This window comes from Triturus cristatus, chromosome 5_1, assembly GCF_964204655.1.
Source record: "Triturus cristatus chromosome 5_1, aTriCri1.1, whole genome shotgun sequence".
In the NCBI taxonomy this organism is placed as follows: domain Eukaryota; kingdom Metazoa; phylum Chordata; class Amphibia; order Caudata; family Salamandridae; genus Triturus; species Triturus cristatus.
In genome coordinates, this window is record NC_140587.1 from 309561876 (window position 1) to 309587821 (window position 25946).

The window sequence follows — 25946 nt, forward strand, 5'->3', positions numbered from 1 at the left end:
TGACCACACTCTTAGACAAGCCCTCATGGTTTTTGTCAAAGCGGTGTTGTGCTTAAGAGAGAGAAGTGCCAGTTTTTAAAGTCTTTGGTGGAGTACCTTGGACACATAATTTCGGAGGAGGGTGTGTATCCCAAGGCTGGTATTGGTTGATGCCATTTTAGAAGCACCTGCCCCTGTAGACAAAACTGGTGTGACATAACTTCTGGGACTCTTTGAGTTTTACTCCCGATTTATACTTGACTTTGCCTCCAAGGTTAGAGTCATTTCACACTTGCTGAAAGAAAGGACAGAGTTTCAGTGGGGTGTTGAGTGTGCAGCTGCGTTTGCAGATGTCAAGCAATGATTGGCCAATGTAAGTGCGCATAAACCGTATGACCATAACTTGAAGTGTGTGTTGCCAGTGGATGTAAGCAAGTTGGGGGATGGCGCTGTTTTCACGCAGAAGTCTGGTGAGCTTGAACATACCAATGGATGCACCTCAAGAGTTCTTAAGGAAAGGGAGAGTCATTACTCTGTTATAGAGAAGGAGCTGTTAGCCTGCTGGTGGGCCATTTAGAAATTCAGAAGTTATCTTTGGGGCTGACATTTCATTTTACAAACTGATCACAAACCATTGGTTTTCATCCTCACTGGGACCAATTGTAAGAGCAGTACTCCTAGGACTGCAAGGTGAACAGCCAGGTTGCTTCAATTTGATTTTGAAGTAGTTCACATTTCTGGAGGGAGAAATATCAGAGCTGGTTACTTGTCTAGGAACACTATTATGGATAAAGAGGAGGTGACTGGTGAATCTGATGATGAGTGTTGTTTTATTGTGGCTGTGGACAGGGCCGGACTGGGAACCAAAACCGGCTTTGGAAAAGTGCTCGGCCGCACCCTTCCCCAGGGCTTGGGGGTGCAGCAGAGCTGTTTGCCAGGGCCGGTTTCAGCCGATTTTGTTACAGGGGCCGATATTGTAGCTATACTGCAAAAACGACCCTGTACCAAAACCAGCCCCACAGGGGCCCAAAACTGGCCCCCACCCTGGCGGCCCACTGGGTAAATGACCGGTACCTGCTACAGCCAGTCCAGGCTGTGGAAGTTGGTAGTGTTTGTCAACTTACTAAAGATCAGTGGAGGTACAAGTTGGCGAATGATGGCATTGGAGTTTGTCAGAGTAGGGTAGCCGTGTGAGTGATACTTGAGTTTAAATCTCCAACCATTCTGAAAATTTGCTGACAAATTGACCATTGAGGATGGTCTGGTTATGATAAGCGATAAGTTTATTCCTCCCATGAATCTGAGATGCATTATTCTAGAAAAGGCTCATGAAGGACATTTAGGAGCAACCTTAACTAATCACAGGGTGTGAGCTTCATTCTGATGGCCACAGATGGATGGTGAAGTGGAACTGTTAGTTAAGGGGTGCCCTGTGTGTGCTACGTGCAACAAATCTCCTAAAAGGCACACCTTTGATGCCGTTTAAGTGTCCTTCAGGGCCCTGGAAAAAAGTGAGAATTGATTTGGGTGGGGCCATTTAATGTGTTGTTGCATCAAGTACGTTATGCATTCGTTTTTGTTGATTATTACTGGAAGTGGCCTTTTGTCAAGTTCATAAGTGAGCCTAACTCCAAGGATCTGACGCTTTTCCTGAAAGACATTTTCATGAATGAGGGCTTTCCTAAAGAACGTGTTTTGGACACTGGGGTACAGTTTGTGTCTATAGAAGTAGAGAGATTCTTATCTGAAAGTTCCATTAAACATCTTAAGAGCTCTCTCTCTATCAACCCCAGATGAATGGCCTGGTGGAACGCTTTAACAGGGTTCTGGTGGAGTGTGTGAGATGGGCATTGCCTAATGGGTGTGATGTAGGTGGTACTGTACAGTCTATGTTGAGGTTTTAAAGAACCACACCATATTCCACTACAGGAGTGTCTCTATTTGAATCTTTGAAGGGCAGGAAACAATCCACTCAGTTTAGGCCAGCTTGGATGGGTACATTTTTAAAAGGAGAATTATCTTATGAGTGTTGTGATGTCATCATTCAAAGTAAGGTTCAAAGAGCTCAATCCAAACAAAAAGAATACTATGATGCAAGAAAGTGTGTGAAGGAGAGTCCAGTCAAGGTTGGCGATTGGGTATCCATTAAGTCACCCGTGTTTGTAAAAAAAAGGTTACTCAAGATATTCTGAGCCTCTGCTTGTAGATAAGCTGTGTGGTAATGCTTTGAGAGTGATGGGATGCAATCAGTGGAACACTGGAAAGCTGGTCAGGGTCCCAGATGGATATAGAGCAGGTTCTCCTGTGAGTGTAAAGGGAGGGATCAGAGGTCAGTTTTGCGATGGCAACCTATCAAAAGTGCAAAAGGTGTCCACAGGGTCTCGAGCTGTGTTGACCAAAAACTCACAAGTTGCACGATCCTTGGAAGGGGCTGTGAGGAGAAGTGTCAGGACTCGCAGGGTACCTTCGAGGGTCCGTTAAATCTTTCACGGGTGTTGGGTGAGTAGTCACTTGTGTGATTAAGTTTCTGGTTAGTACTTCATTTTTAGATTGCTAAGAGATGTGCCGATGTGCTGTGAAATTGTGACTAGCCTCAAGGTTATAAGTGTATTACGGTGTTGTCAGTTGATGCAATTTGCTAATAAAGAAATAAATATAACTTCATTTTTAGATTGCTGGTTCTCTAGTTTTTTTTTGTTGGGGTTGTCTTTCCTTTGTGTTCTTTGTGTGCATGTTCTGTCTTTGGGGGTGGTTGGCTGGGTGAGTGCTTAAAAACAAAAAGGGAAAACTCAATGTAGTGTTCTGTCCTAGGTGATGTATTTAGGGATGGCACTCTGTGGCCCGTCTATTCCATTGTAAAAAGTGCAGTCGACAGGGTTCCTCTCTGGACCGTTGAAGGACGGCGGAGACGGATGCTGCCTCGCATTCTAGGGCTTCAACACTTCTTCTGCACTACAATAAATACGCTTTGCTTTGCCAAGTGCTGTGTCTGCCACTTATTTCACAGTCTTAGGGGGTTTCAGGGCTCGAGTCCATTAAGTGGGTATTTTTGATGTTTTATGATGCTGGTCATGTGGATGCATAATGATGGGTGTGTTAAGCTTAGGAAGTAATTAATAAAGTGTTATCTTGTGGATCATGTTATCTCGTATTTGAAAACCTTTGTAAGTTTGTGTAGAGTGTGTGCCGGGTATGTCAGTTAAGGTAGACTTAGTATAGTGGAGTTGGGAGATGAGGAGAAATTGTTTTATGGTGAAGAAACTGTATTATTCAACCTTAACTCCCTTTCATTTATTTATATTTAAATTCGTTATTGAGGTTATATAAAGCCAAACATATATCATATGCAAAAGTCATTTGAACAACATCATCAGTATCACATATATGACAGTAAAACTGACACTGAAGGGAAGGGTTGAGAATAGCAAAGGGATGGGGGAATAGTGGGAGTTGGGCATGATTCCCCTATTTCTCAGTATGAAACCACTTTCCACCACCATATTGCCTTGTAAATCCTAAAACATAGTGCTAAGTCCAGAGGCGGTAAGTGTCATATATGCTTTAAAAGATACAGAAGTGTCTCATTCTTCATTGGAACATGAGTGTTTATAGTAAAAACAGTAGATTTCTCAGGCAAAACCTAAAACGAGCCCCAGACCTCTTTGAATTTTTGCATTTGTTTGTTCAGTTTGTATATAATTTTTTCATAGGAGGCCATTTCATGCATATCAGATCGCCACGTATTATAAGACAGCAGTGTGGTGGTTTTCCAGTGGGATAAGATTTCCTCCTTTGCTACAGCCAATGCTGTGGACAGCCATCGTTTCTCATGGAGGGGCATTTCCGGGAGGACTGACAAGTCGTGCAGCAAAGCCAGAAGACTCATTAAATGAGCCGCTACACCAAGCTCACCTTTCAGAATATGCCACACAGATTGCAGATAATGCACATGCACCGTGCATTCCCATGGGACATGCGCTTTATCGTAATCCAATGCTGTACAATTCCAGCACCTAGAGTCTGCCTTCATGCGGGCACTATAGAGTTTCTCCGGTGTCCAGTGCCTTGAAGCTGAATTTTAGTCTAGCTTCTCAAAGCAATCTGTTGTGATCCTCCAAGACATCAGTCCAGTCTTCCTCAGAGATTGCTCGTCAACGTTCCCACCAGCAATGCAGTTTATGTGCGTTTGGGCGTGAGAAGAGGGCATCCATTATGGTGGCAGAAAGACCCACCAGGGTCCCCCTACAGCATTTCCAATTTTGTGAGGGCTGTAGACAAAAATAATGCATAAGAAAGTCAAACAATTTTATGTCCTCTTCGTGGTGCAGGTCATCTATTTGTTGTACAAATGTTTCCCTCCTTAGGGACCAGTCAGTTTCTTCTCCCCCTAACGTAATACTCTTATTTCTCCACACAGGCACCCGCAAATGAACTGTGTCTGGTGTTTGAATCAGATTGCCTCTCATCAACCTTCTTTCTTTGTACTCATTTGTGGTCATGTGGCAGCTGGACATTTGAGGTGGCCAATACGAGCCTAAAGTACTTCCCATGACTAGCCTAGGTAGTGAAGTTGCCGTTAATCCTGCAACCTTTTGCCTTTGTTGATATTAACTTACAAAGACGTAGGATGGAATATGTAAATGAATACGTGAGTAGTGTGTGCAAATGCAGAATACATTTGCTTCTTTAGTTGTAGCATGATGGCAGTGTAACAGTGGTGACTCGTGATGGTATATGAAGATGTGATAAAATCTACCTTCCCTCATTGGCTACCTGTCCAACCACTGTGATGGATCCACAAATGTAGCAGCCATGCTGAAATGTTAGATCACCTGAAGGCCCTAATCTTGGACTGTGACGTACCCTTGCATCTGAATCAGGGCAATTAATCAAGTTTAAGCTAAAAAAATAAACACAGGGGCCTGACGATAATATGCAACATGTAACAGGTTACAGTGATCTTGTACACCACATTTGTAGAGTACTGAAGAACCCTTGCCACATGATCAACACATCTAACAAGCAAATTCAGAGCGCAAAAAGGGCACCCAGTGAAGTTTTACCGCTGTTAAGGCAGGTTGGTTGGACGAAGGAAGGGTGTGAGGAAGGAGGCCATACCACGCATCAGCTGCAAGAAATATTTATTTTACAGTGGTTAAATTATAATGCTGCATACATTTCATTCATGCATGCAATCAATGCTACTATCACAGAGGTAATTGATGTAGAGCAGTTATAAGTGAATATCTGTGGGAAGCCTTTCCCCAGGTACACATGTGGTGCCAAGTTGAGTTAGGTAAATTTACCCAGGAGCAAAATGACCCTGTAATCCCCAGCAATCAAATGACGTACAATATGTGGAATTCGGAAAAAGTAGCTGTTGTGTGGAAATACATTGTTTGCATAACTGATACAGGCCCTAGCATCAAATACAACTTGTATGTTGATGGAGTTCCAGTCAAATCTGTTTCTGTGGCTGGGAGAGGTCCAATCAATACCACTAATACCCGAGACAAATGTACAATGGACTAGAATTCCTTGTCTCCTGCTCCGGTGACTATGGTATGACAATATACCGATGCACTCACCTGGTGATATGTCTCAGTACCTGGTGCAAGCACCAGGACGGGCTTGGCAGTGAGATGCCCATTGTATTCTCAGGGACTATCTTGAAAGAGCCAATGTTCAGAAGGTGCAGAGGAGCTCGTATTTTGACATGTGCCGGGATGACTTGGAAGCGGACTGTAGGTGAAGTGATCACTGGTTCCAAGTTTGCAACCATGCCAATAAACACTTGAAGGGGAAAGCAGTGTTCTGTCAGAACTGCTTCCCTGGAAATAATAAAGACATTCACCTCTGCCTGTATATTCTTTCTTTTCTTGGAAAGTATTTATTCAGCAAAATGAGGAGTAAGGAGACAAAGACATTAACCGACAAGGAGAAAAAATTGGCTATATTGTGACTTGTCTTCTAATGTGGGCAGACTGGGTTTGATGGTTTACTGAGTGTTACCTGATGATAGTAGTGGTGAAGTCATGGCAGTTGATTCGCTATCTTCTTTCATTGGCAGAAATATTGAATGGGAATGTAGTCTATTGGTTATTTGCGCTCTATTCTCACTATAAGTGAACATTTCTGCCTATGTTTAATGTTGTGTGCTTTTTGTATGTGACCGTATTATTTAAATATATTTCGAATTCTGTAAAATTATATTTAAAGATATTGAAATAATAAATACTTTTATATGTATATATTTTTATTTTCCCTTATGTATCCCTTTGAGCTGGAACTGTTATTCTCTGCCTTCATTGATATATGTGTGCTTTCCTTGCAGTGGCAATGTGTGGTGTGCGTCTTACTCCAAAGATTGGCTTGTGTAGAATGAGTCTGGGATGTATTACTGGACATCAACCAGAGAGCAATCATCACCACACAAATTATATAAGTAATTGAAGTTAATAAGAGCATACATGGCCCTGCAGGAATCCTGCAAAAAGATGCCCATTCTGAAAACCTAAAATTCTTGAAGTGGAATTCAAGCACCATCAACGATCCATCAGGTGCCGCTGCGGAGATGTTAAAGCCTATCGCTTCTAAAGAGCCCAACCCAATATCAGCTCAGGGATGTTTCAGCAACCATTTGATGGCTATATACCCAGCCAAAAGTTCGAACAACGGGGCGTTATGAAAATAATTCTGCTGTTCAGTGCAAGGACAAAGGCATAGAAACATTTCAAAATTGAGAACCATGCAATCAACAAATTCTTATCCCACCTCTGTGTTTAATGTAGGAGGCTGCTAGGCCACCAGAACGTTTTTCTATGGGGACTGTGTACTAAAGAATTTGAAGCCACTAGTTCAACGGGGTTAAAGAGGAAAATGGATGGCGTTTGAGGTGGAAGTGAATTTTTGGGAAGTTTGGAGAAACAGCAGAGACATGACATATAATCATATTAATAATGGAGACTTAAGCCGTGTGTACCATAAGGTGTAAAGCTGTGCAACAGGGACAAACAGTGGATCTGAAGTGGAGGGCTTAGAGAAGGCACACATTGGGGTAATTACCATAAGCAGGTAGAGATACCATCTGTATTAACAGGTCCATGAGCAAAAGTCACTGTTTCATTGTTCACTATTGTTCTTAAAAGATGATGCTTTGGTCAATTCAGGTAAATTGATTTAAGATAGGTAAAAGGTGATTGTATTTGACATTAAGTGGTAGGTCAAGGAGTAAAGAAGCGGCTGTTGGATATTTAACAGCAGAGTGTAAAGGGAACAATTAAGAGAGAGCTAACCTTGTGGTCACCACAGTATGTAGGGGAACGCCCGAAAGAGAGGGGGTGCTTTGGAGGTGGTAGGAATGGAAGTCTGACATTGCTGACAGCTACGATTGATGAATGGCTGGTTAAGAGACAACGGGACAATAGGAAATAATCTGAAAAAAGAAAATTAAAAGAGAGAGATTGATTTATAGATAGAAAAATACAATGTACCTCCAAACACAATCAAGAAAAAGAGCTGCCGATCATAGGTGAAACTATAACTGAACAGTCCAAGGAAATGCAATGAAGATCATTAGTGGCTCATACTAACCTGTCATTAGAGAAGGGCTAGAGAGGCCAAGGAATTGGAATAAAAGGCATAGAGGCAGCATAGGATTGTCAAAAAAGCAGGCAAATGAAAGACTGAGAAAGGAGATGTATATTAGCAAACATGTGAATTAAGCAAGGTAAACTGATCCAGCAAGAATAGACAGGAATTCGGGTATTTGCTTCCCTTTTCAGCCACAAAGACAAGGTTGAGAACATATATAAGAGAAGCGATTATTAAAGACAATATTACTACAAACAATTATTAGCAGAATATTCTGTGACTATTTGCATAGAAAGGGCTTGATTCACAAAGGTAACTCACTATTTTTGTAAGTTTACACTTTTGAGTAAATTCACTACTTTTCGTTTATGAATAAGTTTTCTTCTTTCCATATTCATAAACCCTGAATGTAAGTCTACTAAAAAAACAAAAAACAATACTAAGTCCAGCACTACACTAGGTGAACAACTGGTACTGAAACAAACCCCCAAGGAAAATAATGGAGGTAGAGACTCAAAATAAAACTCCATAAGAAATAATGTTAAATTCAATTCAATTATTTAAAAATGTTAAAAATATAAATAAATGTAAATTAACATTAGATATAAATCATACAAATAATAAATGTTTATTATTTATTTTTTAAATATTGTAATACCTTTTTGAATTAGAAATATATAACACTGTTAGTAAAAATAACTAAATTAATTCTGTAGATCACTTTTAATAATTAATAATGCATATTAAAACAAAATCTTCAGGTAGGAATTTATTTTTTCATTTAAACTTCCGGAAAATAATTTTCATTTAATTTTATATATCGCCATTAATTAAAGTTTTCTTTCAAATTTAATTTACTAGTGCTGCAGCATTTTTTGATTTTGTTCTATTTTTAAAGTAAATATAATGTTTTGTTGAGGAAGAACGAGACAAGAAATTAGTGGGTTAGGCTATTAGACCCTTTCAGGGACCAAGGAGGCTTAACCTCGTTTTGGTACAACAAAGGTGTTTATGATAATAGAGAATGGTTCAAAAGAACAGGGGAGGGTACACACAGATGAATTGGATAGCTATGCAAGATAGGCAGTAAGTCAGCATCATATAAAAATAAAACCAACTAACTTACCAGTTTCGGAAGCCATGGTCTGGATTTTGACTCGATCGTGCAAGAACCAGTCACAATGCTGTTATTTCTGACATTTTTCAGAGTGAGTGAGGGCCGGGATTTGTGATGGATGGAATACTCACCAGGTGGCATGTTAGGTAGGGTATACTTTATTTGAAAATACTCTTGTCAAAGACTGATCGAGTTAGGAAGAGTTTTGAGATGGGATTGGGCTACATGTGAGGGGATTAGTATGACAATTGCTATTGGCCCCTGATTACCTGGCCACAATGGTCACGTATTGCTTGATCAAAAGGATAAGTGAACGCTAACATTGCATCAGTTTAGCTGAAGGCTTTCCTTGAGGAGCATGGATTAAGCAGTATTGAACCCATGAGTTCCATAAATGTGCAACATCAAAGGAATCCCCTGCCCGGTTATTGAAGGAGAACCTCATTAAGTTGGCTGATGGAGGTCCAAGAGTTTTTGTTTTTGTCTGCACACAGGGTGCCCTGCACAAGCAAATGTTTTGTGGGGTGTTCTTTCATGCTCAACAATTCTACTTTATGGTGCCACAGTGAAATTTCCCACATCTATTTCCCACTGGATGGTTTATGACTGGTACTTATCAATCCGGGTGAAGTGACATGACAAGCTGGAACAGGAGCATTACGCATGAGTGTAATGCCTTAAGGGCATCAATGAAGAAGCTGTTTCATGGTTTTCCACTGCAAGGTGAAGGTTTTACCATCGTATACAAAGTTTGCTTTTCACTGTACTCATTACAATAGTGTAGAGCCTCCCTCTTTAATGGGGTTTTGGTGTACAATGTGTAGTATTAGCATCAGGCGTAGATCGAACAAGATACCTATGTATGAGTGTTAGCCAACCATTCAGTTACGCCTTGTAGACTTTTCTGTAGGAGTTGTGGGTTGTTGAGTCTCAGTACTTGATGGGCCACCACCCATACCCATCTGGTTCCTTTGCCAGCACCCATCATTGCCCTGTAGTACTGACAGAAAAGGTTCAGGATCCAAGCCATGCATTGTCAGTCTCCTCATTGATTTGTGGGTCTTTGATGTTTTGGTGATAGATCTCAAGTCCATGCAAGGAATTTTCAATTAAATTGCTTTAACGTAATTCTTAAAGGCGAGAAATAAATTTCTAGCCATCTACCAAAAAAAAAATGTAATGGCCGATGTATGGAACTATCTTCTGCCTGTGAAACCCTTATTGTTTCTCACTTGTGGACAGCTGCCTTTAAGCTATGCTCTGGTGTGTGAGTCCCAAATGCAGTTGTTCTCATTGTACTGCTTCCTATAAAGTGAAACCCGAACTGTAACCTCAAGTGCCAACATTTTATGTATCACGATTTTACTGGTATTTAAAGCATAAACACACCAAAGGCCAGCGGGTGATAGCATGTGAGAGTAATGACCCAAAGTTTGGTTTCAAAATATTCAACTACCACCAAACTCCTCACTTACCTCAATTCCTGGTTTCCACAGCTCTTCTTTGAATTGCAGTTAACTAGTTAACTTGAATGTCTCTTCTCTGACTTGCAGTTAACTTGTTAACTTGAATGGCTCGCCGCTGCCTTGCCTCTTGCCCTCAGTCCCCCTTGTCAGTTTCTTCTGCTTGATCTCCCTTACTTTTATCCAATGAGAACACGCTCAATTTATCTTGCATTCACATAATGAAAATATGACTTTTCATACTGTTCTATTACATGTAAGACAATAATATCATCGTTTATTTTATATGGTAAAGTGCCCCTGTATTTCACAGTGCATGCAACTAATAAATAACTCAAGATATTGTAGCTCCATAGCTTGATAGTATTGCACTGTACTTGGGAGGGGCAGGCCTCCCTTCTTTAGTGCTAGGACTAGACCTAAGGGAACAGAGGGTTAATCTGTATTCCTAAGTGTATAAAGGGGCATTGTGTCCACTGGAAGGAAACATGAGCATGCTAGGAGTGGGACATGGGTTCTTTTGGACTTAGAAATCTATCAGTTGTGATTTCACTAGGTTACTCTTAAAGCCTAATACCTTGCCTTAGTTACTCAACTCGGGAAATTACCTCTGGTGGCTACTTTTAGGGTATACCAAATAGTGGTAATATCCAGTTCGCCCGTGTCGCTCTCCTTCAAATGTTTTTAAAAGAGTTATCAAATAAAACGATACTCAACATCGGGAGGTTACAAAATTAATGAAACCAAAATGGAAGTCTTAATGTTTGATGGAACTAAGGAGGTTTACCAAGTATTTTAAGATATAACAAGAACAGAAATCCAAAGCAATATCTGGGAGATTATTGTTGAAAAAAAAAAGATTAATTTTCCTTCATATTAATTATATATCGCGCAAATTAGAAAAAATAATTATTTGATAAAAGTGAAAAAGCTGTTTCAGCACCTTTCTCCTAGCATGAAGCAATAAAGAACAAATAGATGATCATCCCTGGGTATAGTTATAGTGGGCAACCTTCTTATAGGTAACATGGCAAATACAAGAAATTGATTCAGTGAAGTATGCCCACCTTATTTTCCAGATAGGCATAGCTATTGCTTTTCTTTTCTGCAGTTGACCTCTGCGTTTGGTAACCTATCAAAAGAGAAAATAAAAACATGGGCACATTCAGTAAAGTTGCTATTTTCCCCAGAAAACAAACTCTGTTCTCAGAGGCACTGGCAAAATGTTTTAAAACCTGACCATGTTCTACATACCCCAACCATATTGCAGGAATGAACAGAGATGCGTTTGAGAGAGTGCAGCTGGAAACAATACTTCCAGTATGGAACTTCTCTTTACAGTGGTTGGATGCTCTAATATAATCCGCAAACATTAAATTAAATGTTTAAGACAGAAACCAATGCCTTAGATGTGGGGAAAACGATAACTGAATGCATATGTTTTGGTCATGTTGTACATTAAAACAATTCTGGGAGGAATTATATGCCTAGATTAGCTAAAATTTTCTAAAAACGATCACACCAACCTCACAATCAGCTCTATTGGACTTACACAAAGAAAGGCAGTTAAAAATGATTATATTTTATATCATTAACCTTTGCCCGATGTCAGACTTGACCCTTTTTGCAGGGTTATCCCCAAACATTTTACCTTCCTCCTATATTGTTTAGGACTTTTATTTTGTTGGTTTTCTGACTCTGGGTACTTTACCGCTGCTAATCAGTGCTAAAGTGCATGTGATCTCTCTTGTAACCTTGATATAATTGTCTGACACCTATTTGGCATCTTTAATAACCTGTAAGTCCCTTGTACAGTGGTATCCTACATACCCAGGGCCTGTAAATTAAATGCTACTAGTGGGCCTGCAGCGCTGCTTACACCACTCACGGAAGTGGCCTTTTAAACCTGCCTCAGGCCTCTGCCAGTGCAGGGCCTGCCTGGGCAGTTTACTGTCTCAGTGATATGGCATTTAAAAGGGTTGCCACATCTGCAACTCCCCTTCTACTACATTTAAGTCACCCCTAGGGTAGGCCTAGCTAGATTGAGTGGCAGTGTGCTGTGTAGGTAAAAGATAGGACATGTGCCTTAGTTGTGTGGCATGTCCTGGAAATTACACACAGCCTATTTGGTTTTGCCCTGCTGTGAGGTCTGCTACTCTCATAGGTTTTGTTGGACTTGGCCCTTTTTGGCTAAAGTTCCTTAAACTTTTTGCCTTCCTCCTAGACCTTTTTTCTGACATAATGTTGCTGACTTAGATGCTTTGGGCACTTTGCCACTGCTGATCAGTGTCAACGTCCAAGTGCTCCCTGTATAAAGTGTTATGGTAATTGGTTGTCCATAATTGGTATGTTTGCCTTACTAGTAAAGTCCCTAGTAAAGTGCACTATGTGTGCCAGGACTGGTAATGCAAATGCTACTAGTGGGCCTGCAGCACTAATTGTGCCATTCACACAAGTAGCCCTAAAGAGCGATCTCAGGCCTGCCACTGCTGTGCCTGCACACAGTTTGTTAACTGTCTTGTTGTCCTGACAAGTGCACCCACTTGCCAGGCCTTACCTTCCCTTTTTATGCACATCAGACACCCCTATAGTAGGCCCAAGGTACCCCCCTGGGCAGCGTGCAGTGTATGTGAAAGGTAGGACATGTACTGAGGTGTGTACCATGTCGGACAAAGAAAGGCTGCCAAATTAGTTTTTCACTGTTGCAAGGCTATCTTGCCCATAGGACAGAATGGGGAATGCTGTGTCCCAGATGGAGTTTAGTGTGCCTGAACTCAGAATTTAATAACACATCTTTTTGTGAAGATGTTTTTTAAATTGTGTGTTTAGAAGCCACGTTTTTAAAAGTGGTTGATTTCTTGTCTTAAACCATCTTGTGTGCCTCTGCTTGGTTGTATATTGCCTGCATGGGGTTAGATGTGACAGGGTCTGGGAAGTGTACTGACCCCAGGGAGGAGAAGGTGAGACAGCAACAGCATGGGCCTGCATTTGATGTAGGGGGGAGGAGTAGCCCCCTGTATGTGAAGAGGGCTGTGTTGCTGCCACAACATGATCGCTCCAACTCCTGCTGAGCGTCTGGACCCCAGACCCCCACTATCAAAGGAAGAAGGTGTGCCCTGGCAGGAAGGCACCCAGAACTGGTTTGGACTGGGCTCAGAGTCACCTGAACACAAAGACTTCAAAGGTATTTAGGGGTATAAATGTAAGAGTGGAAACCCTTGAACTCAAGACTTCAATCCATACTGAAAAAGGATTTAACCTACTTTGTGATCAAGAGGAACTTCTGCCAAGGAAGAACAGCCGATGAGACTGAAGAGAAGGACTGCCCTTGCTGTGTGTTCTGGGGCTGGCCTGACGTTTGCTGGTTTGACTATGGAGAGGTCAAGGGACGTTGCTGTGTGCTGTGCCCCCCTGCTTGTGAGGACTTTGCTGCGTGCTGTGTCCTGCAGTAGCATGTCTCCAAGGGCCTGAGGAGAGCTGGTCCCCTGTTGTGGAAACTCAGGAACACAAAAGTTTCCAACCGTGTCTCAGCGATGCTGTGTGCGTGGTGCTCTTGCATGCCTGAGACTGCCGTGTGGTCCGTGGTACTGTTTACGAAGTGCCCCGTGATCGCATTGCCCCCGCAATTTGAAACATCATCCACACTGCTGCCTTGCTGTTGTGGCCCGAGCCGTCATCGTACCTGAGGCTGGGAGTAAAGATCGCCGCTGCCGGCTGAAGCCACAACGTGCCAAAGGACTGTTTGAAACTAAGACCCGTGTCTCAGCGATGCTGTGTGTGTGGTGCTCTTGCACGTTTGAGACTGCAGTGTGGTCCATGGTACTGTTCACGAGGTGCCCCGTAATCACATTGGCCCCGCAGCGTGAAACATCGTCCATGCTACTGTATTACTGTTTGTGGCCCGAGCCGTCATCGTACCTGAGGCTGCGAGTAAAGCTCGCCGGCCCGAACCGCAATGTGCTAACGGGGTACTTGGAACTGAGGACTGTGTCTCAGCAACCCTGTGTCCGTGGTGCTCTTGCATGTCTGAGACTGCCGTGTGGTCCGTGGTACTGTTTATGAGGTGCCCCAGGATCGCATTGCCCCTGCAGCGTGAAACATCGTCCACGCTGCAGTATTGCTATTTGTGGCCCGAACCATCATCGTCACTGAGGCTGTAAGGGAGGATCAACACCACCGACCTGAGCTGCAACGTGCTAAAGGATTGCTTGAAGCTAAGGAAGCTACAAGGTGAAAGGGATCAGGATTGATTTTCGTCAAAAGGAATCTGCCCATGATCATCAGCGACAGAGAAGGCAGCGCCGTAACCTGTCCGGCTACAGTGCCACCTAGCAACAGAGCTGCAACGTGATTGGGATTGCCCAGCAGGATGTCCGACGAGCGGGGAGAGAGAAAGAGCGTGGCAGCGCACACCCCCAGGTAACGCTTGGACCCCGGTCGGGAGCCGCAAGCGTGTGTGGCCTGGGGAGGTGTGCAGGAGGAGTACAGGAGTGCTCCGAGCTCTCTCCTGCTGCACTGCATTAGACGTGCTGAGTCCCCGAGCGGCCCGGACCAGCCCAGCAGGACCGGGGCCGCCCCTGTATGTCTATGACCGTTGTCTCTGCTGCTGGGGCCTACTGGGGACCCGAGTTGACAGCGCAGTTTGCATCAGGAACCGCATTGTTATTGCATTACAAACTGCCTGATTCTTGCATCGCGAATTGCATTATTATTGCATTACGTGCTGCCTGATTCTTGCATTGCAAATCGCATTATTATTGCATTGCGAACAGCCTGATTCTTGCATCACGAACCGCATTATTATTGCATTACGAACTGCCTGATTCTTGCATTACGAATCGCATTATCATTGCATTATGAACTGCCTGATTCATGCATTAAGGACTGTCCTATTATTACATTACGAACTGCATAGATTTGCATTAGGACTGCATTGGAGATCGTAAATTGCTCATTAATACCGCAGGAACCTACAAGCGATTGCTATCCCAGTAACCGGCCAAGGAAATTATTATGAATACGCATATGTTGATTTTCTATCATTTGGTCACATCGTATTCCTTTTTATAAAGATACTGTTATATTTATGAAACCAGTGCGGTGTCCATTTGTGGTGTTATCACTGTGTTACTGGGAGTGTGGTTGCAAATACTTTACACATTGCCTTGGAGATAAGTCTGGCTGCTCGTGCCAAGCTACCAGGGGGTGAGTAGGGGTTATCTAAAGGTGTGCCCCTCCTTACCCTGACTAGAAGCAAGGGTCCCTATTTGGACTAAGGTACCTACCTCAGCCAACTGGAGACCCCCAGTTCTAACAGGTTTGCATTTGGAATCCCCTGATATGTCTTTCAGTGGTAATTTCTGAACTGAAAGGTGTAGTGCTGCCATGTTTGGTATGTTTGGAATGGTAGTGGAAAATCACGCTTACCGGTGTTGGTGGATTTTTTACTATTATTTTAGAAATGCCATTTTTAGAAAGTAGACATTTCTTTGTGCTCATAACTCATGTGCTTTGCAGCCTGACTCCAATATACATCTTGGGCAGAGTGACAGCTCAGTCTGTGCATACTTTTAAGACAGCCATCACACAGGGAGGGCTGGGTGTAACAGGGTTGCATGCATTCATCTGCATGTTGAATGGTCTTCCTGGGCTGGGAGACTGAGGGGCATTGACACTTTACATTTGTATAGGTTGTGTCCTTCATTCACACAAATGGCTTGTTAACCCCCTACTGATGTCTGGAGCCTGTGCAAGGGTGAAGGGAAACTCCTGGGACTGACCAGATCTTACTGGAACATTCTCCCCCCTTCTGGAAGCCAGGTCTCAGAGTATAAGTACAGGGGCTCTGACCCCACATTCTTTAGCACTTTTGGAGTACACTAAAGGACCTGTAGGAAGGTCTGCTGAAGTAAAGGCTACAGCGCTGAGTGAATTGCCCCATTGCTATGACAGACTGTTCCTAGGAACTGCTGCCCTACTTTTTTGTGCTGCTGTGATGCCGCTGAACTTTGCCCTGCCAAGAAGGGCTACAGATTGAACCCAGAGTGACTAAAAGGGGCTGTTTTGGAACTGGGGACTCAAACTCTCACAGGAGGAACCGCCACCTACTTAGCTGTGCTGGCATGCCTGCCCTTCTTGTGCCCCCTTAAGTGCCTCCCAAGGATTCCAGCGCAGGGGAAGTGCTGTATTCTGGCCCCTTGGCTTTACCTCTTGTTTTCAACTTAGCGTGTAGTGAGTGCTCTAGCTCTTCTTTAACCTTCTACCAGCAATTAGTGCATAGAGCACGCTGGGTAATGTCCCTTCTGGTTTGGCACCAAGTGCGTTTAGCATGTGCACTCTGTTCTCTCGCTAAAGGAGGAGCACTTTCTGTTGGTACCTGTGCATGGCGATCACTTTGTTATCCCTTAGCATGTGAGGAGTGCCTCTAATGTATGATTTGTCAGTGCCCCCCGTGAGCTGCACACTTCTTGGTGCCCCCAGGGCACAAGCAGGCACCTGCCAGGTGATCTTCCAGCTGCGCATGGTGCATGCTGACTCATGACCCTGTGTACCTTTTCCTGGTGCCGGATTGCCACTCTGGCTGGAACAGCCTGGCCGGGTGGGAGCATGTAGCGGGACCTGCCACCGAAGTCGAATGCTATGGACCTCATCTGATGCAACCTGGTAAGCGTCAACACCGCATCTGAAGTTGGCCATCTTGCTAGGTTGCACCAGACAGTGGAGACCCGTGCTGACCAGCAAGAGAGCTGCTGCGATGACGAGAGGGACTGCCCTGTGTGGCGGCTGCCTTTTGCTGGCATTCTGACATGAGGGACGCTGCACAGTCTCCCTGCTTAATCGCTTCCTGGGTTGTTGGTGTTCCCGCTCCCCGTGTACCTGTTGGGGGGGTGAGCCCGCAAAGGGCCACCGGTGTGGGGCTGGCCCCTCACTATTGAAACTGCATGAAACTACCACAGTCACAGTTGCAGGTGGGCAGGGCCCAGAAGCCTATGTCAGGGAGCCATGATGCCTGGAGGTCTCTGTGCCCTAAATAAATGCCCTGCGCTTGGTACCTTAATTACTGCCTAGCCTGTAGTAGGAGTGCAGGTGCACTGCCTCCTATGTGTTTTTTTAATAGTGTTTTTACTCACCACCTGCCTGCCGCATGTGTGCGCTGATGTTTTTGAGACATCTGGTAATTTCATAGGCTTTGCATTGCCTGCCCTGAAGTTATGAGTTATGTCATGAATGCCTTGCAAATACAAGGATAACAGGCATTCCTCCAGAGTGTACATTATATGTGCAGGGATGGTGTAAAACGGTGTCATGCCTACTGTTCTTAGAATGTGTGCAACCTACCAGTACTTATTTGATTACACTACCTCATGATGTTATGACAATTACCTGATTGGCAAAGTGATTTTATGTCTATGTGACATTACGACAATTGCCTAGTGGCATAGTGATTTATGTGATTATGGTCTAAAGTGATTTAATGCATAATACAAAGGATATTTTTATATATTAAGTGTCTGGTGTGTGTGTCTCTTTTGTGGTGTAGTCATTATGTCACTGGTGTGTGGGTGTTGCGCAAACGCTTTTACACAGGACCTCTGGAGATAAGCCTGACTGTCTGTGCCAAGCTACCAGGGGTGAGCGCAGGTTATCTTTGGTGTGTAAATTACTTCCCTGACTAGAGTGGTGGGTTCTGTCTGACTTAGGCGTATATCATAGCAGTCCAGAAACCCTATTTCTAATAGCTGATATTTGATAACCATCTACTGGAAATCTTGTCTAGTCCCCACTATTAAGTAGGCGAAAGCAAAAATGAGAAAGGTTAGCCAGCGAGAATTTTGGTTTCATAAGGATGAATAAAATAAAAGAGCGCAACTTGGGGAAATTTTTTCACATTGAATAAATAACATATATAAAATTGTTATTGAATCAAATAAATTGTTTTCATTTCTAGTTATTTATTCCAGGTTGATTGGTATTAAGGGAATAGGCATTCAACACTGCATAAATATCAGTACCTAATTTTTTTCAGGATTAATGAGTGACTTCATAAGTCTCTTGTGACAGGAGCATTCTCACCCCTTCCCTTTTGCTTGAATATTAGGAGTAGAATTGTTTAGGCAGACATCTTGAGTTGCGGCTAACCCAGTTTTTTTAAGAAGTTGGGTTTCCTCAATGAGACAGACATCTCACTTTAAGACTTGTAGCATACTGAGGATGGCACATCGCTTAGCTGGTACATGGAGGCCTATAGCATTACGCAGAATAGCTTCAAGCAATTTAATAGGAAAAGTAAGTACTCATGCCATACTTTTCTTGTAAGAAGGCCTAGGGAACAACCCGCATTCCTGGAGAAGTGCATATGCATAACTTGTTTTAATGAAAGTCAAATTTAGAACAAAATCTCAACAATGGCAAATAACCAAGAGTGGGTAAGGGCTATTTTTACTAAGAGCAGTGTATGGTATTCCACTGGTACCGGGATCACAGCTCTTAAATTTGTAAAATACATATTGACCATCCTCTGGTCTCTCCTCCCCTGGCTTCCACCCCAGTGCCCAGTGATGCAATGAAGATCCTAGTCTCATTGTTGAAAGAAGCAGAGTTTTACATCACAATATTGATTGCAAAAATATTGTCTTACATAAATGAAGGCCTACATATAATTTCCAAGAATATTGCTCTATTGGGTGTGGCATTTTTATTATTTACTTCAATAGTGGGATATTTTTTAAATGGCATTGAGGACACCATATTTTGCCAAACAATATTTAGGCCTTACAATTCTAGTACTTTGCCAGAATCAGGGATGTTTTTCATCATCTGGAGCGTCACAAGATGAAAGAGAGCCTCTTTCTTCCATTGGTTCATTCTGCGTTTGACCGTGGTTTCTCAGATGGAAAAGTACACTGGCCCAAAAAGCCTCAAAGTCCTTTGGTGAAGGCGTCTTCCTAGTTTTCTGGGATTCTCAAACTTTTGTTATCTTAATTTGCTTACTGTCATCCCTCACCTGCAAGCAGATGCACAAACCCAAAATATGTTGTTCTGACTTCAGCATTTGTGTAACAACTCTCTGCCCCTGCCATTTAAAGCTGATACTAAAATGGTCACCCCAATAGTATGGGATATTTTGGTCACAGGAAACGTTTTTTACAACGTTTAATGTTCCTTTCCTTCTCAACTTTGAGTTTGCAAATTCAAGACAAAGTTGAAATGTATGGCCTCAAAATGTCATTTCAGGTTTCTGTTGAGTCAGGAGCATCAGCTCCTGTCTTTCATTAAAAAAAAGTGTTATTATTTTTGGAGGGGTGTTGCCTGCTGGAGTCACCAATCCAGACTGATAAGTGTGATTGAGCTTCAACAGAAAGTTCTGGTTTACGACTGACCGCTTATGGAAATTCTTGGGCAAAAACTTGGATACTTTGTCCCACAGTACCACGTTGGATGCTTTTTAAGTGGATGTTGTTTCTGCGCAACCACCTTTTTGTTTTTTCTTATTTTAATTGCAATTCTTTTTATTACTACAGTGATTGATTCATTCTCCATAACAGATGTTGGTGTTTAAATCATCCACTCCGGTGCTTAATTTGTGAAAAAAATAAATGCTGTGGGCCATGTCAGGAGTTCATTGCAGCTTGTACCACCCATTGCCCCTGTCAATGCTGCTAATGACAGTACCAACACACTACCTACCATCCTACTCCTACAAGTGTGACAAATCAGACTATACCAAGCTCCCAAAGTTATAATAATTGCTCGGGGGCAGGTATTAATCATTTTTAAGGTAGATTGAATTGACAAACAACTGTTGTTGTGCTCAGCTCTAAATTAATTAAACATCGCCACCAGGTGGCAGACCACCATAAGTGCCGGTGTTGACAATTAAGTGCTGGTGCTTAGCATCGGAAACCACCAGCTGAAATTAAGCACCGATCCACTCTCACTTTGAGGGAGTAGTTTTCTCCTCTCAGTTTTTTAAAAATAGGCCCTAGATGCAGCTATTATCATGCCTACTTCAGACTTGATTTCTAGAAAGAAGTGCTGGGGGAAGTCTTGAATGATCTACACCTAGTCAACAACCAACTGCAAGTCATCTGACTCTTGTCTCTGTGAAGATGACATTTGAAGGTCATTATGTTTCTATGCTGGTTTGTTCTAGAGAATGGCTCTCATCTGCCTCCGCTGCCGGCATTTGATCGTGCTCAAACTCCAGTGGCATTCCCTTATGATTTCTAGGTGGGCAGTTTGCTGTGCCCACTATCCCCAGATGCCATGCTACTTCGTCCCTCTCTCGCTGTTCACATAAGAACAAAATCCTGTGGTGAGACCAGCAATCATACTTGTCTTTAGACAATACCATTAGGCAGCATTTTGGCTGTGTTCTAGGAGTCTGCAACATCCACACCCTGGAAGGTCAGTAGGACCAGTTCTGCATTCTATCGTATTCATCTTTAGGCACCAGTGGCCATTCATTTGTAGATGTTTTGCACACACTGGTGTGCTTCTGAGCTTTACTAATTCAGTACATTGTATTTGGCTGCCACTGCATTCTTTTAAGACTGAGATTCCGAGTGACAGGTGAACAGAAAGAGCTGACTCCCCAAGCCCCAGTTAGATGATCCCCCATGGATTCAGATCCCCTGTAGCTGAGACCATTTGATGTCAAGACTCTCAACACTAATGCGACTGCACCTTAAGCCTGGCCATTTAATGACTCAAACAGTAATCTTCAACTTGTATCCCAATAAGGCCACCAGAGACTGGTGTAATGGTGGAACATGGCTGGTGGTCTGCTGCACGCTGCATCCTGCTGCTCCCTGTCTTTTCCCCCTCCTCACACTCCTACTTATCAGCCCTAAACGTCTTCAATGAAGGATGTGAGAATTTGGTGCAGAGGCCAGAGCTGCCAACTCACGAGCTGGAGATCTGGGCTCGTGTCTCAGCGTTGGCTCAACATCCAGTGATTCTGGGCAAATCACTCAATCTTCCCGTGCCCATGGCCTGACTGGCCTATGACGTGGCTGGCGGCAGTGCCGCCTGTGACGAGTCAAACGAAGAAGTGTTCTGGGTGCTTTGGTGTTGCTTCGATCCTCTACCAACCCCTGACCTACACCGGGATCACAAAGTCGTGGTTCGCAGGCGCTCCACGGAAATGTAGCTAGTCCGGGGCTGGACTGGCTGTAGCGGGCATTGGGCGTTTTCCTGGGAGGCTACAAGGGTGGGCCGGTTGTTCAGTGACGGGGGCCGGTTTTGAAGTGGCGGCGGCCAGTTATGTTGCTGGGGGCCGGTTTTACAGCAGTGCTGCTATATCGGCCCCGGTAATTAAAACAGCAACAAGTGTTTCCAGCCTCCTGGGGCCAGGCAGTGCTACCCCAAGGGCTGGTCAGACAAAATTGGCAGGTCTGCTTTGGGTTCCCAGTCCGGCCCTGGGATAGTCCATTATCCTCGCTCCTAGGTGTACAGCGGATTACAGATAACTGAGGCCTGAGTTAGTACCTGACTCTGACTGCACAATTGTAATTGGTTCTAAAACTGTTTGCAGGGTTAAATTGGTAGCATGTCGTGGCAACGTTTATTCGGCATTGCTCAAGAAAGTAATTTCTGGGTATTAATTTGTGAAAAGTATTTAGAGCATAAGTTTAAGAAATATTGCAACACAGAACATGGCACATGCCATTGTTATCTTCTAATTCCAGCTCACGAAAAATGCAATTCTGGAGGAGGGCCTGCCTCGACGCAAATCTCTTTTGTGAAAGGATTCGCAAATTAATAAAGAAAGCTTTAAGAAACATCGAACGGGGAGGTTACAAACTTTGCAGACTCCGAGCTCGTAAAAGCCAAGTGAACTTGCACTTCAAATGAACTTTTACTACATTTTCCGATCCTCACACATCCTGCAGCAACATATTTCACTTTAACAGAACAGCCCAGTTGTGGCCTAAACCGCCAATTAAGGATGACGGCAGCGTGTGTCTGCAACCACTGCTTACTGGTCGCAACCTGCTTCTGAAGCAGCCCCTCTCAGACTAATAACTCACCCTATCCAGAAACAGGGCTGTCTGGCTTATTACAAGAATGTTTGCATCAGTCCCTAAAATATGAATGAAGCTGCGTAATCTGGGAAAGGAAATTACTTGAATGTGACGTTGCAGTTTGCGGAAGGAGGCAGATGTGGGCGAGCAGCGGCACAAAGGGCGGCTTTGTCATCCGACCAGAATAAAAAAAACCACATAGGTTTTGTTGCCTGTCTAGATTCAAAAATCTGAGCTAGTCCTTAGCAACTTGGATAATAAACAGGATAATAAACACGGTCTCACTTGAACCATGGAGGGACCAGGGCTGTGGGAATGGATGTCCCGTGAGTGAGAAAGAGTGAACACGGGAACGAAGTGAGGGAGAAAGAGCACTTTGTGTAACAGAGCAAGAGACATTGGGGCATATTTACAAGCAGGCAATAAAATATTATCGACGCTTTTGTGGCCATTTTCGGCCGAAAAGCGGCAATAATTTTATCGCCTAATCAGCAAGGCCACGCTAACACGTGAAACCTTGCTTTAGCGTGGGGATTCCTAACGCCCAGCTTTGCATCTCTAATGAGATGCAAAGTGGGCGTTCCTGACCTAACATGACAGGAGAAATGTCGCTAAGCGACATTTCTCCTATCATCAAGCCCCACGCTATGAAGCATAGCGTCAGGAAAAGTAGCGATAACACCTGTTATCGCTACTTTCCTTACGCCTGCTTCAGGACTGACTTTTATCTCACTTTTTTTTTATCTCACTTTTTTCACTCACTCCAGACCCTTCCTCTCACACCCCTACATTACACTAGTTGTCTCATACCAACAGTGTTCCCACGCACACGTAGGTCGTAGCACGCCCCGTCCCGTAGAGGGGCGGGAAGACCCCTATGATGAAGCATGACACCAAGGGCCCTTTTGGTGTGTGAGGGGTATTTTAACAACTAGTGTATATTCTCCACCATTGTGGGTATTTATACTTTTCTCGGGGAGATTCTGGCATACACATATATTTGTGGGTGGATCACTATGTTTATTGACTAAAGCCTGGGAGGACGTATCCACCCCCACCACTCATGCTGAGTGGTACCTCTCTACTCCCCCTTTTGTTCTTTTTGAGTTCAGGACTGACTTAGCCATGATATCCTATGAAGGGTGGATATCATGGCTAAGTTTGTGAGTCCCTATCAGCAAGCTAACGCCACATTGCGTGAGATTATCGTTGGGTTTCCAGCGATAATCTCACATTAGGCAGTTAGCATGAGGATTTTTATCGCTGAGGAGATAAGCGTTGCTAATAGAATGCTATCTCAGCGATAAAAATCCACGTTACCCGGCGATAATTATCCTCACGCTAAGAGCGCTGAGAGATAATTATCGCCGGGTGTTGCTGATATGCCCCAGAGTTTTTAATCTAGGGCAGTGGCTCTAACCTGTGGTCTGAAGGCCAGTGGGGGTCCACGAGGCCTACTCGGGGAGGCCACCACTGTTTTCACACAATTAAATAATATTAAAATTAAGAAAATAGCTTTAGAAATTAAACGTAACTTTGTATATACAAATAAAGAAGCTAATACATTTGAAAACTTTGCCTTTATTTGATAGTGAATTAAACAAAATGTTTCAATATTTGCGAATTTATTTATTCTATACTTGTTTCCATATTTTTGTGTATACTGCTTTCAAGTTCAAATCATAGACATGTGCTTGGCCCGGGATCTGAAGCTTCAAATAATGACACAGTGGGGGTCCCCGGATTCAAGTGATGTTTTAGTGGGTGTCCTCTGAAGTCAAAAGGTTAGAACCGCTGATCTAGAGGGCTTGAAAACCCAGGAAGTGGCAGCCCTGTCAGACATTGCAGGTATGAAATCTATCAAATGCAATCCCTAATGGTGGATTCAGGCTGAAAGCCTCCAAGAGAGAGAAGGTGTATTTCAGAGGGCCACAGAGGTGAATGTGCACATATCTTCAGTAATGCAACGCAGAGTGAAACAAGCGGATCTTTGTTCCCTACTAAGGTTCATACGGTGGGGTGTGAAGTCAGAGGTGTGGGGACAAGGAGTTTCAGAAAGAAGAGCATTTTTCTATACAAAATTACCCTAAAACTAGTTGCAATGTCTGAGGGAAGGGCATTCCCTGTGGGGGCCTCTGCAACACCTCTTCGTAGGAAACATGCTGTCACCTGCACTCGCCCACAAGTACTCAATGCCAGTAACTAGAAATGACAGAAAAACAACAGAAGCAAAGAACAGCAGATTCCTTTGAAAACAGAACACATATTTGTATCTGTAAAAAAAGCTCTTTAGAGGGTCCCAGGGCAATCAGGGACTTCTGGGCCTCATGCTGGGCCTCAATCTAATCAAGGGGGCAGTTTTCTCTAGTGCCCTGGAGCCTCTTTACTGTGGGCCCTCAAACTGACAGCCAAGAATCTTTTTTTAGCATAAGAAAGCACTAACCGTGTCTTCCGCTTCCATTGATTGTAATGAATGTTGCCACGCTTCTCCTCATCCACATCCAACCATCATTAACAATATGTTGGTTACCATAGGGGAATGGGACCGCCACCCATTTAAAAAATGTGAGAGTACAACTGCCTCATGGGAATTGTAGTTTTCTGTTGGGCACTGATGAGTAGAGTGACCTAGACAAATGGGAAGCCTTTTGACAAATAGCAACAACATTACAGACCACTGCCAGAAGCTCCTTCGCTTGACCAAATTCAGCGCAAGTGAGTTTGGAGTACTGCAACCATGCAACTGCCAAGCATAGCTAGAAAGTAAGCCATTAATCATAACATTTAGAACACGACTCTTAGGATACACATGTAGAGTAGTCCAATTCACACTAAGAGAAGTGCATACAAAAACACTCAATACATCAATATATCACCAGACTATTTATGTTAGAAAAGAAAAAGTACTTTACTACACACAAAACTAAATACTAGGCACAAAATTAAAAATATATAAAAAGTCACAGGTTGAAGAAAATAACCGCTCTTAGAGACGTTTAACACAAATGAATATGGTGCAAAATCTTATACTTTCCTACTATGCTAATCAGTGAGGCATCATGAAGCAACTATTTTTGTCTGTGAAATGTGCTGTTCACAGTAACAAAACCCGAGCCTGCTGACTTTACCTTAACACAAAGTCTCTCAGTAGAAAACAAACCATATTCTCGCAAGATCCAACAAGGTTAAGTTCACTCAGTAGAGCACCGAATCATATTCTGGCCAGACCTAAATACACTGACATGAAGTCTCTCCCTACAAAGACAAGCAAGCTCCTGGTAGACGATTTAATACCATGAGATCTCTTTATGGCTGACCAGGTAAAACATACCCAGAATCAGGACACATGGAAGCAGCGCCTGGTGCCCGTAGGGTACTCAACAAGACGTCAGATGTTTGAGAACACCATATGGGTGTTGCTTATCACAGAGATCCTGCTCCAGAATAGAGATGAGTGCCATGTGACCCTAGGAGCAGCAGCGTGGGGTGGGGTCGTGGGGTCGACTCCTAGTCCAGGCATGCACTGGTGGGATATACACCTACTTCGTTCAGGGTGATCTGCAGGGTGCCACCTTCTACCCGCAAGGCTAAAGAACCCCCACAATATTATACCTCAGTGGGAGGGGGCACCGGCAGAGAACTCTACCGGGTCAAGTGGGATCCTGGAAGCATCCAGGCTCACATGCCCTTCAGTAGTTTTGAGGCTTTGGTAACCCAGAGAAAGTGGTTTCATGAATTGAAGCTGCTGAGCCTTATTATGTTACTTGA